This window comes from Olea europaea, unplaced genomic scaffold (assembly GCF_002742605.1).
Source record: "Olea europaea var. sylvestris unplaced genomic scaffold, O_europaea_v1 scaffold1588, whole genome shotgun sequence".
NCBI classification, from domain to species: domain Eukaryota; kingdom Viridiplantae; phylum Streptophyta; class Magnoliopsida; order Lamiales; family Oleaceae; genus Olea; species Olea europaea.
The window spans coordinates 22,563-35,273 of NW_019233501.1; the positions used below are offsets into that span (position 1 = coordinate 22,563).

A 12,711-nucleotide genomic window follows, 5' to 3' on the forward strand; every position below is an offset into this window, starting at 1 on the left:
TTCCTTCAATTGTCACTTCTTTTACACTCCTATTGCAAATGCTCAATTGTTTATTTTCCCTTCTTCCCTATTTCTCATATGTGAAAATAAAAATATAGTGTTAAAAATGTCTGCTTTATAGTTCATATTTTATGGTTGATGATGAATAGAATACAAATACTTCACGTCATTTTCATTTTTGTTCTCTCTTTTTTAGAAAGATTGCTTTGATATATTTACCTCTTTAAGAAAGCTCCTTTTTGTGTTTCTCATGAGAGGGAAAAAGAGAGTGAAGAACTTTAATGAGCTACTCTTCTCTTTTAAAATTTATTATTTTTTGTCTATTTGTCGAAAAAAATCAATTAAATACTTTCTTCGCTTCCCAAAAATTCATTCAATATAATTCTCTCTCGTGAATACTCAATACTCAAAAAAGTCAACACACTAATATCACCTTCAAGAAAATTCAAGCCATGCATTGCATGGCCAGAAACTAGTTATAAATATAAATCAAAAATAGCATATTATGAAATCTTTTATATCTAATGGGTATATATGATTTTTTTCCCAATTATAATCCAACAAAAAATTATTGTAGTTAATTCACCGTCACGTTATAATGTGTTCCTCTTCTCTTTGAGGGGAAAAAGGAAAGGGGATTTGGCAGTCTTGTTAATTTCTCACCTTAAACCACAACTTGAAAAGCTACTCCAGATACACTATTGAGTCTGTCTGAACGTGCTAATTTCGCAGTCAAGTGCAAAATGTTGTGTTCAGAATTATGATCTGTTTTCAAAAATATTAAATCTTTAATAGTTCCTATGTCGTAGATGAGGCTAAAGACTCTCTCTTGTTGGTGAACAACAGCAAGATGAAATATGGATTTATAATTTAAGACTCCTCTCCATATAATATCAGGATATAAGCCGATAGGCAGAGTCAAAAACTCAACATTCCCAATTTTTGTAGCCAGATAAAGTATAGGAGTCTGGCTAAATAGGTTTGAAATTTCCGAGCCCTCTAAAGTCACAATCTGTTCCAAGAGCTTCTCTACCAACTGACCGGGTTGTCTCCGCTTCTCAGTTGAACCACGTATCCTTTTGAGACCTACAAATCTTTGCTAAATTATTTCCAAGATTCATGTTAACCACAGAGCCAATAATTCAACAAAAAAAATAATAATAAAAATAAAAATAATAAAAAATAGAAAATCTAAGAAAAAGTGAAATAAATCCATATATTGATCATTCACGCATAAAGCCTAGTCTTTAAACTAATACTAGAGAATGCACGTGCAGTGGTGATGTATTGTAAGTAATAGTGTTGGATTTTGTATATTATTTTTCGTGGGATTTCAGTGAAAATAAAACCTGATTTGCATAAAGATTATATTGGATTATATAAATTGTGTTCACACGTATTTTCATTGCTAATGGTAATACTAAGCAAAAAGTAGAGTTGCATAAAGATTATATTGGATTTATAAATTGTGTTCACACGTATTTTCATTGCTAATTGTAATACTAAGCAAAAAGTAGAGTTGTTTCATACTGTATTTGGATACATATGTTTAACATGCTTATACGTACAATAAACAAAAGCCAGTACGACAAATGGAGCTCTAGGGAGTCAGGTGTGGTAGATTGTGGACATAAGCATCCAAAAAGAATCAAAATGCATATTTGAAATTCTCAAGTAACTACTTCTGCTCTAGCTTTTTGTTTGCTGGCTATCAACTTCATGTGTAAACATTCTTCCAATTGGTGAGCTATTTGTTGATGTTTTATGTTTGCATTGCAGGTTGAAGAGATGTTTGTGAAGTGTTCGGTTGCATTCAAATAAGCTTCAAATTCACATATACATAATCATCGAAAAATATCTTAGATGCTAACTTTAGTTGCTCAAAATCAACATTTATCAAGAAAGAAAGAAACAGATCTCGAAGGAACACAGTTTCACCTCAAAATTTAGAAATAAGAAAAATAGCATTCGAAGGATTTTTTAGAATTAATAGCTTTTACACAAGCCTTCATTTACTCAAAAAACAGGTTTGTGCATATATATTTTGGTCAAATAAAATAGATAATGATATCCACCATCCATAATTACAAAGTCACACAAACTTGGAGTTGATTAATTTCCACACACAATTTATCTGACGTGTATAAAGAAAATTCCCAATTTCTTCATCTGTTAAGAACACTTTCTAAGTAAACAAGCTCCTCTGAGATTAATTTAAGGGGAAAAAAAAAAGAAGGGAGAGAAATGAAAATGCAATCCATGCCCTTTGCTCCATGAGAGAGTACAGAAAAATCATTGGCCATTAACAACAATATATAAAAGTAGCACTTTTGGCACATAATCAAGACGGAAAAATATGAAGGACATCAGATTGCTAAAAGCATTATTTGTGCTAAGCATATTTTGAGGTTCTCCCAAACATTATATTGTCTTCTGCATATCAATCAACACTCACAAGGACAAATTTTGCACTAACCGTGTCTAATGGCAGTATTACTGTATTTCAAAACGCAAATGGTACTTGTTCAAAGTGACAGTGGCAGTTCAAGTTCTCCTTTAAGAATAGCAATTGCCAACTGCAATGAAAATCATACTATCACTAAATTTTGATGCAGTTGCCTGGAATATAAAAGAACAAAACACATGTTGAAGAGGCAAGAGCGTCATGAGATTGGAATGTTTTTTGCATAGAACTAAAGATGATCATGTATATTAGAGTTAATTAAGTGATCTTACTATAACACGGAGGAGATGTAAACTAAAACTAACATTTATTCACATAGCCCATTTCAAATCTAATAGTTCCTAACCAAATGACAAAAAAAATTTATTTCAGTTAAGTGATCTCAATATAACATGGACGAGTGGTAAACTAAAACTAACATTTATTCACACATCCCATTTCAAATCTTGTAGTTCCTAGCCAAATGAAATAAAAAAAAATTATTTCCCCTTCACAGAGATCCTAATTGTTGAACTAAGCAACCTAAAATATCATATAAAACAACAAAAATAGAAAATACTTGAGAATTGCAAAATCATATCATTTTCCACATTTCCATATATTCGACAAAAAATAAAAGCTTAAACAAAGACAAAAATTGAATTTTTGATACCAAAGGGCCTATCCTCCTCCTGAGAGAAATCCTCAATCTCATCATCGACATGGCTTTAGGTATTGTTCTTGGGCTTCATCTTTTTCTCATCAACCTTCGGCCCACGCCTGAGCCTTTTGTGGGTAGGTCAAAATCATCATCTTCTTTTTCGATTGGCAAAAAATTGGAGTGTTCTTGTCACTAAAAGTTCTGTAATTAACAATCATAGATCTAGAGAAACAACGTAAACACAAATTATTATTATTATCATCTCCATTTACTAAATCATAAATATCAACAAAGGAAAAAGAAGCCAGATGAGATACCCAAGAGAGAACATAGAAAACCCCAGAGAGAAATAAGAAGAAACGAATGTTCTAGACAATCCAGCGGAAGATCTTTTTACACCCACCCACTCCCACGACTTGGCTAACCAGCTGACTCGAACAAAGCTTGGTTTGTATGACCATTCGGCTTGTGAACAGTAACTAAAACTCCCTCTTTTATATTTAGTAGTAAGACGCATGTGCAAGGCACGTGATACAGTATAGTTGACTATGTAATAACGAAGATATAAAAATATAATAATGTATAATTTTTCACAAAATGAACAAAAGCAAAAACATATAATGTACAACAAAGAAAGGTATGTGTACAGATAGATATTTAATCAGCAAATGAAAAGATATGCAATGCACATACACGCATTTCCATATAACGAAAGGCAGACAATGACTCCTCTCTCCTATTGGTAGATCTCCACATGCCTCCATTGTCGTATTGACGACCAAATGATCAGAAAGCTTAAATTCTTTCAAGCAACAACTCCTTCGCTAGAGATCCTAAAGAACGTGTTTAAATGTTTCTAACTGATTAAAAGCACCCAATCTGAAGGAAAGACCACCAAATTCTCATTGATTAAAATAATAAAAAGGATATTGTTGCTGAAACAATCTAATTCCCAGCATCCAAGTTATATAAACCAGAAAATAAGAAGGATAACAAGTTACATATTCTGAAGCCATTCAAATATCAATATGTTTAAATTGAACAGGAAATCACACGGTATAACTTAAAATGCGCACCTGCTTTCAGCACATCCAAGGAAAAGGGAGAATTGGCAAAATAGCTTCAAACTAACACTTTTCTACAATGAGTTTCTCGATTTCTTCAGCATTATATTGTTTTTCTTCCAAAAATTCCTGTGGCAATGTTAGAAACCGTTAGAACATGACACTTGCAGCGGACATATAAGAACGTCCAAGATCAACTAAATAAGGCATATAAATGCTAGCAAGTAAAAGAACCACACAAAGGCATCAAAAAAACAAAGATATAACACAAATATGCATGTGGTTGGCTTTTAAAAAATATTCTCTTCAATAAAAAATTTAAGTTCTAAATAAATACATACCTTCACCATGATAACAAAAATATTACAAGGATTACAAGAAACAAGCATTACATATTAACAAGTACAGCCACCATTTCAATCTAACAATTCTTGAAATGTTTATAGAAATTTCAAAACACATGATTCCTAGAAACCCAGAAACTTCAGGAAGAATTCAGAGTACCTGGACCATTCCTCAGATTGGGTGCCAATGTGTCTTTCACATTTGCAAGTAAGTTGCGCAAATACCTCCTGTACAATTTTATGAAACAAGAATTAGAAATAAAAAAATTCTTATAAACCACTTTCAATCTTGCGCTTCTCCACAATAGAAGCAAAAAGTAGAGAACTGATGAATATTTTATGTACATCAATACATTGGATCTGATATATTTGAGCAAAGGGCCTTCATAGCTCAGGGAAATTCATACCAAATGCAGCTATTATGGCAAAAGTTAACAGGACGTTTATTACAACGTTCATCTCAGCAATAAATCTTTACGATTGTCGACAAATGCCCATCCCTGTTTGCTTCATCTCAAAGACAAAACTAAGAGTGATAAACATACCAAAAAAAAAAAAAAAAAGAGGAAGAAGAAGAAGACTAATAACCAATCATTCCATATCGATAGCAAGAAATGTCAATTGTAACTCAATCAATTAAATCTAGACTAAAAATATGAAAAATATTGAGTCCTAACTATCCTCACAACCTCAAACCAAAACATTTTTTTCCCTTTCGAAAGTTATTTGCTTGAAGCACAGCTTACATGTAGCAAAACCATCGTAAAGGAATAGTACATACAGCTAAAATAATATTCATATAGATGTTTTTATAATTTCACAACTATAAAGTAGTCATTAGGTCAAATTAACTCATGTTCACAACTATAGAGTAGTCATCAAGTCAAATGAACTCACATTTTGCAGCTTAATTGTCTTCCTATCCAGCTCCACAGTCCTAATTTTTTGCAGTAATTATGGATAATAACATTAGACCTCAATAAAAACATAGCCAAAGACCTGAAAATAACTAAACTATTTTGTAATCTCATCAACATATATAAAGGATTATGAGAATAAAACTCACAAAATCTACTCCAATGGTGCTAGTATAGCTATCAACATATGAATAATCTTAAAAGCATCAAAGAATAGCATCAAGTCCACTATACAATTCACCGAAGATTAATAAAAACCCAGAACTGAATATACTAACCCAAACATATTTCCAGAAGGGAGCCACTAAAGAATATTGAAAAAAAAAAAAAACCATGATAAAGCACGTGTAGATATAGAAATCATACCTATAGTTATCGGAGAACTCAAAGGCTCACCTTCCACCGCTGCCTTTGGCGATATCTTCACATCCAATTGCTTTGCACCATAATCGATGGCTAGATCAACAGATCAAACCTCATCCGTCGCAGATTCCTTCGCCACAGCATCATTTACCATGTCCTCCACTTTCGGTGAATCATTCGTTGATGAAAAGATGTCTCCGTAGTCTAAGTCGAACCAATTACCTGAACCTCAAAATCATTAACTCACACACACACACCAAAAAAACCAAAAATTCCCTAAATTTTAAAAGCTAAGCATTTCACAAAAATCGTAAGTTTAATATAGGGAAAGTGAAAGACACATCGGTAGTTGCATGGGGAAATGGAGAACAACAGAGAAGAAAGAGAGATGAAACATATCAAAGAGATTTTCAGAGAGAGTAACGAGAAATGGCTTGAAAGAAAAGAAAAGTCAAGTACAATACGATGACGTATTGGATGAAAATATGGAACCAAAAAAAAAAAGGCAAACTGTAACTTGGCACGCATCCATGTAAACAGTGCCAAAACCAACACACTCTTCTTTTAGTAGTGATGATTAGTTCATCAAGCTTAAGCACATGAATACACCAAGGATTGAAATTACTTACTAAAAAACCAAATTCAAAAAACATAGCACATTGAGATTTTATAGCACAATAAAACACAGATAGACAGAGGCAAAAAACAATGTCAACAAAACTGCCGTGAGAATAAATAGAACTATGAAGAGAGGAGAGAAATCTAGTAGTACCTTTTATAGCACAATAAAACACAGATAGATCATAGACGCAAAAAACAATGCGAACAAAACTGCTGTGAAATAAAATAACTATGAAGAGAGGAGAGAATCCAGTAGAAACTTTAATGTAGCAATAGAAGGAATGGCGTGCTAGAAACATAGAAAAATGATTAAAAACCTAACGTATTTGCTCGGTCATCTGATAGCTGCAACCATTACATAATATTCAACTGAAGATAGATAATCAACAAATGTTCAGATGTTTCAGAGCAGGTATCATAAAATAGTTAAAATGAGCTATAGGATAGAGGGGGGGAAAAAAGATGAAATGTTAAAGTCTAAATTCGACCATTTATGCACATATGAAATTAGTAGAAAAAAGGGTATGCAAGAAATGGGAAAAAAGAATCAAAAACAAAACTTAATTGCTTGACCATTTAATAATAGCAACCATTAACTAAAAGTTGTCAGTGAAAATAGATAACAAAAACATGTTCAAATGCCTCAAAATGCATATCTCAGAACAGTAAAATTGAGTTATGTGGGTATAAAAGGGTAAAATGTTCATGTCTAAATTCGATAATTCATGCACCAATGAAATTTATAAGAATTGCTAAAATATATAAGAATTGAATTGCTAAAATATATAAGAATTGAATCAAGTGGTAATGAGTGATATATCAACATGAGAACTCGTAGACTCAAATGACAGGCAACCCTTAATTAATGAACTAAAAAAATATGTATCCTCAACAACTATAATTTTAGCCCCTGCATATTCCCTGCATATTTTTCCCACCCCACCGTAAAGCAACACAGTACACCATTGCCTCTAGGATCGGAAGAAATGTTCTACAAGCTACTTGAGACGTTTTGGAGTTGAAAGCTTAGCACAAATCTCGGCAAGTATCTCCTCTCAAACTTGCATTGCATGTACTACAATTTAATAGTACTTGTACAAAATTTCTGTCTGGAGTTAACATGAACCTGCAATGCCAAAAACCTATCTTTCGAGCAATCTCAAACAAAATAGCCAACACATGTTTATCTATATTTTGCAAGAGTTAGACAAGTACTATAACGAAGAAAATATTGAACTACTTACACTATCATTCCAGTTTAGAAGGGTTGCTCAGAATCTCCTTTCTACATTGAAGAGGATAAATTTCAGTACTCAAAAAATCGGTAATAGTATAGGCTAATAATGAAAAAATGATATCAAAAATATAATCGACCTTCAAAAAGTCTTTCGAAGTCTTCTGGTCATATTTACATTCTCTTCGTTCCAGATAATACAACACAAATGTTTAAACACACATCAGCTCCAAATCAATGCATAATTGAAAATGCCTGCTAAAGGCGATTCGATTATCAAAATAATGCACCAGGCATACCACCATCGTTGTCTTTTCCTTTTCGGACCTTCCTTGCACGCAATAGGCAGTACAGCACGGCACTAAAAAGAGAAATACAAAAAGGAAACTTTAATACAAGGAACTTCTAATTTGTCTAACTGGGAAAAAAAGGGGATTAGAATCGTATTAGAATGGCAAATTAATAACATGTTTCACTTACACAGATGACTCCATCATATTGCTCCAAGGTACAAGTTTGGTTGCCGAGGAGTATCTCTATCATCAATGCGGGCTAATAAAAGAAAAAAGTATGAACCTTCTCCCAAAATAAAAAATAAAAAATAAAAAAAAAGTAACTGCATCAATTTGCAATTCCTTAATCTTATCTCCTTTTAGTTAAAGAACCCTTGAATAAACAAAGTTCGTCCCATAAATTATGTATAGATTTTAAGTCTTCTAACAAGTAATGTTCAATCTTTAACTCAAATTCCTACTTACAGAAAATCAAGGGTTTCTCATGTAATTTAACAAATTTGGAGAAATTGAAAATCCCATAACATATTTTGGCAAAGGAACAGAAATTTACCCATATCAAAGACTCTTCTATAGTCTTTAATGTAGACAATTACTTTTTCATCGTATTCAAATAAAGGGGTCCACACAAATGACCCATAGCCAAAAATCCAGAACACCATTTTTATCCTCTTGTATGAAAATTCGCACGCAATCAAAAACCCATTATATATTATTCACCATTGGAAAAAAAAAAAAAAAAAAAAACGGGGAGAAGATAATGGACGGACCCAACCCCATTCTGCTAACACACAGCAAAAGCCCATAGATTGGTCTACCTTGAAGCTACGCCACCATCTTCTTTTGCCTTTTGTCACATTTTGGAAAATCTATGGAGCCATTTTTTGTACTTAATTTGAGATTCTTCTACTCTTTTCTATTCTCTCTGTTGTTTTGAAAAAGTTAATAAAATGCCCTCAAAAAATATGATTCTACAAAAATTGCAGCTTATAGAGAAAATCTTGGAGAAAGAAAATGAAAATAGAGAAGAAGAAGAGGTAGTATGGACGGTGGTTGTGTGGGCAGCTGGAGTAAAAGACACGGGTGGTCGCGTGAAAAAATGGAGAGAGAAATGGCATTCCAATCCTCATCGACGACAACCGTGACCTGGGATATGCCGATGACGAAGTCACCATGATAGGTGGTGGTGGTGGCCGCGGCGGTGGATCGGAATTGGGGTTAGGGAGGGGAGTAGCGAAAGATCAAATCTTGGAAAGAAGTGAATTGAAAGACCATGTCGGTTGATTTTTTCATTTGGCCTATCATTATTCTTTTTTTAATTGAAAGGTTTAATTAGAAATGATTCTTTCTATATTCTAATATATATCATAATCTTTTAAACATTATATCTTCTATTTTGAATATTTGAATATAAATTTATTCTATAATCTAATAAATAAGAATAATCTGTAACATATATTTCATATTTTCTAATTAAAATATTATACTCTTCAAATGGTAAATTTATATTTTCTAATTGAAAAATAATATTCTTTATTTTTTCTAATAGATTATCTAATCTTCAATTGTATATTCTGGTATTTATTCATACAAAAATAATTATCGATTAATCTCTACGATTCTCTAAGATCTTAACAAGATTCATCCTAATTTTAGCAAAAGTTTAATAGTTTTATTTTAAGTTGGATTTGGACTTTTATTCTTAAAATCGAGTGACCTTCAAGCTCTGAGTCTGTAAACTGCTTCTTTCAACGGTCTCCTGCCTTCACGGAATTGTTATTATTTCAGCTACTTGTTCTCACTGTATCAACTTCTAAAGAATAAAATTTTAGACTTCTGTTAAAGAAAAACTTTCTTTTTGTTAAAATAAGAATGAAACTTTTTATCAGATCCTTCAAGAATCCATGGGAATAAAAATTTAGAAACTCATATTCATATCAAAATATTGAAGTTTTTATTTCTATCAAAATTTATACATGACTTCTATTTGATACAAAAGGATTTCCAAAAAAACTGGTTTTTCAAACTGGGAATGGTTTTAAGAGTAACTATTACTTACAACTCGAAATTTCAAGATAATATGACATGGTCTCTATCTATAACAATCTCTCTATTTATACAAGTCTATGAGACTCTATTATATCATTGAGTACATCAGCAAAGACACACTTACCTTTTTATTATTTTCCTCCTTGGACCTACATCTTCACATGCTGCTTCAACTTTTTATCCAAAGAGCATCTTTTTTCTATTATTGCTCTTTTTTTTCAATGTCTTCACATGCAGCCGTATTATTGTTCTCCATATACCTTTGTCAAAGGTGCTCTATTATTGTCATCTTCCTTTATTTCTTCACATGCAGTTGGGACACTCCCTTAACTGGCATGATTCTTTTATAGTGGTAGGATTTCCTGGAAATTGATGTATATCGAATTTTGTAATATAGTCCTTTAAAATTTCTAATTTTTCATATCCTCCATTAGATACCAGCATCCAATTTTCATATTAGTACAAGCATGAGAATCTTTTATCAAACAAATTTTTGGCAATGTTGCAGATGGCTTTAATACCAAGTGCTCTTCTATGTCTGATCCATGATTTTGTCACTATCGAAACTTTTCTATTATTTTCTGTAACATCTATTTGGAAATTGGCTGCAATATATCCAATTGAGATTATGTTTTCAACTAGATAGTAAACAACTCTATCATTTTTTGGACTTATTGAATAGAATTTCAAATATAATTTTCGTCCCTTGGCAAATCTGGATACTTCTTTTATGAATATGTCATCAAACTTTGAAATTTCAATCAAATCTTTTCTTGGATAAATCAAATCCATGAATCCATAGTCAGCCATAATTTTTGTAAATGAAGGGTCTCCTCCTTCCATGACTGTTATTCTAGGATAAACATTATTTCTCAAAGAGATGGAATATGAATCACTCATTTTCATTTTATAAGCAATTTTAACTATTTCGACATATTTTCTTTCTTTTGGATCTAAAAGGATTTTATCTTATTGGTCTATGATGCTGATTGTTCTGGTATCTCTTTTATCTTCATGTATCATAACTTTTTTGGTTGATGATACTGAAATGGAATCTACTTTATTATCAGTTGGTATGTTGTCACCTTTGGGTCCACTGCTGCTTCCAGTTGTTCCTGTTTTGTATTGGTTTGAAAAACTCATTTCTGAGCTCTTTGGTATACCTGTCTCAGATAGTATATATTTTAGTTGTGCTGCAATAACATCAACTTGATTTTTTAGTTTCATGGCATATTTATGATGCTCAGTAGTGATATTTAACAGTATTTTTATATTTGAGTTGAACGTCTCTGAGATCTGGGTTGCTCCAGAGTTTATATCTTCAGATTCTTTTTTAAGAAAGTCTGTCCTTTGTTGTATATGTAGGATAGATTGGTATAATTCCATGACCTTAGTTTTATCCATCAATAAATTCTATATTTCTGCTGAAAAATTTTGCAAGAAAATTATTATTAACTCCTTTAATATGGACTAGATCAAAATTATAAAATGCTATATAAGCTTGTCATATATGGAATCTTTTGTATTGGGGTTCTGATGGTAGTTTATTTCTGACTAATCCTACAACTTGAGAATTATCAGTTTTAACAGTAAATTTCTTGGATAATAAAAATAATGATAACTTTTTTATTTCTCTAATAATTGCTAGTAATTATTTCTTATGAGTAGAATAATTTATTTCTGCATGATTAAAGGTCTTACCGGAATATCTACAAATTTCATTTAGATCTATTTTTAATATTGCTGCCCAATATTTATCTGAGGCATCAGTACTAACACTCAAATTATTTTTTTATCAGGTAATCTTAATTTTGGTAAATTTTTGCATTCTTCTTTTAAAAATTTAACTATTTCTATATGTTCTTCATTCCATCTTTTAGTATTTATTTTTCTAAGTAAAACTTGGATTTTATATCTTTTCTTAAAAGGATTTTCAATAAATCCTTCTGCATAATTTAAACACCCTAAAAAATTTTATATTTTTTCTTTTGATTCTAATTTATCGGAAAAACTTTCTATCTTTTTAGATATATGAATCTATAATTTTATCTCCCTTTTATCTATTGATAATCCAAGAAAGTCTATTTCTTGTTTTTCTATTATATATTTCTTTTTAGATAGTACAATTCATTCTTTTTTACATTCGTTGATAAATTGGATTAAATGATTTCTATGTTCTTCTTTACTATTAGAACATATTAATATATCATATATATAAACAATTAGAAATTCATTAAACTTTTTAAATATATTATCCATCTTTTTTTGATATATTTGTGGTGCATTTTTTAGACCAAATGACATAACTAATCATTCATATTTTCCTTGAAGTGTGCTAAATTCAGTATATTGTATACTATCTTCTTCCATTTTTATTTTTCAAAATCCTGATTTACAATCAAATTTAGAATAATATTGTTTTCCTTTTACAAGATTTATTAAAACTTCCTTATTTGGTATAAAATATCCATCAAATTTAGTATATTTATTTAATTCTTTATAATTTATAACCATTCTTGCTTTTCTTCTAATTTGTTCAGAATATTTCATAACCATAAAGGCTAGACTACTATGAGGTCCATTACAAGTTCTAATAAGTTTTTGTTCTAACAATTCTTTTATCTGATTTTTAAATTCTTGTGTATCTTCTATAGTATACATCATTGGTCTGACGCTTAATATAACATTTTCTGTTAATTCTATTTTGAATTTTGGAGATGTG

General features: G+C 31.2%; 1 long non-coding RNA gene across 21 annotated transcripts; it reads right to left on the reverse strand.

Moving 5' to 3' along the window:
* Positions 1-848: 848 nt before the first annotated feature.
* On the reverse strand, positions 849-9,238 carry LOC111376958. Of its 21 annotated transcripts, XR_002699601.1 has the most exons (10): positions 8,759-9,238; positions 8,128-8,199; positions 7,947-8,008; positions 7,788-7,830; positions 5,796-7,698; positions 5,410-5,449; positions 4,673-5,019; positions 3,117-4,297; positions 2,477-2,576; positions 849-1,086 (listed from the first exon to the last, which is right to left on the reverse strand). It is a non-coding gene; the product is annotated as an uncharacterized LOC111376958 (long non-coding RNA). The 21 variants fall into 21 exon arrangements; XR_002699588.1 differs by having other exon boundaries at positions 4,673-6,014; positions 7,658-7,698; XR_002699587.1 differs by having other exon boundaries at positions 4,673-7,539; positions 7,658-7,698.
* Positions 9,239-12,711: the final 3,473 nt, after the last annotated feature.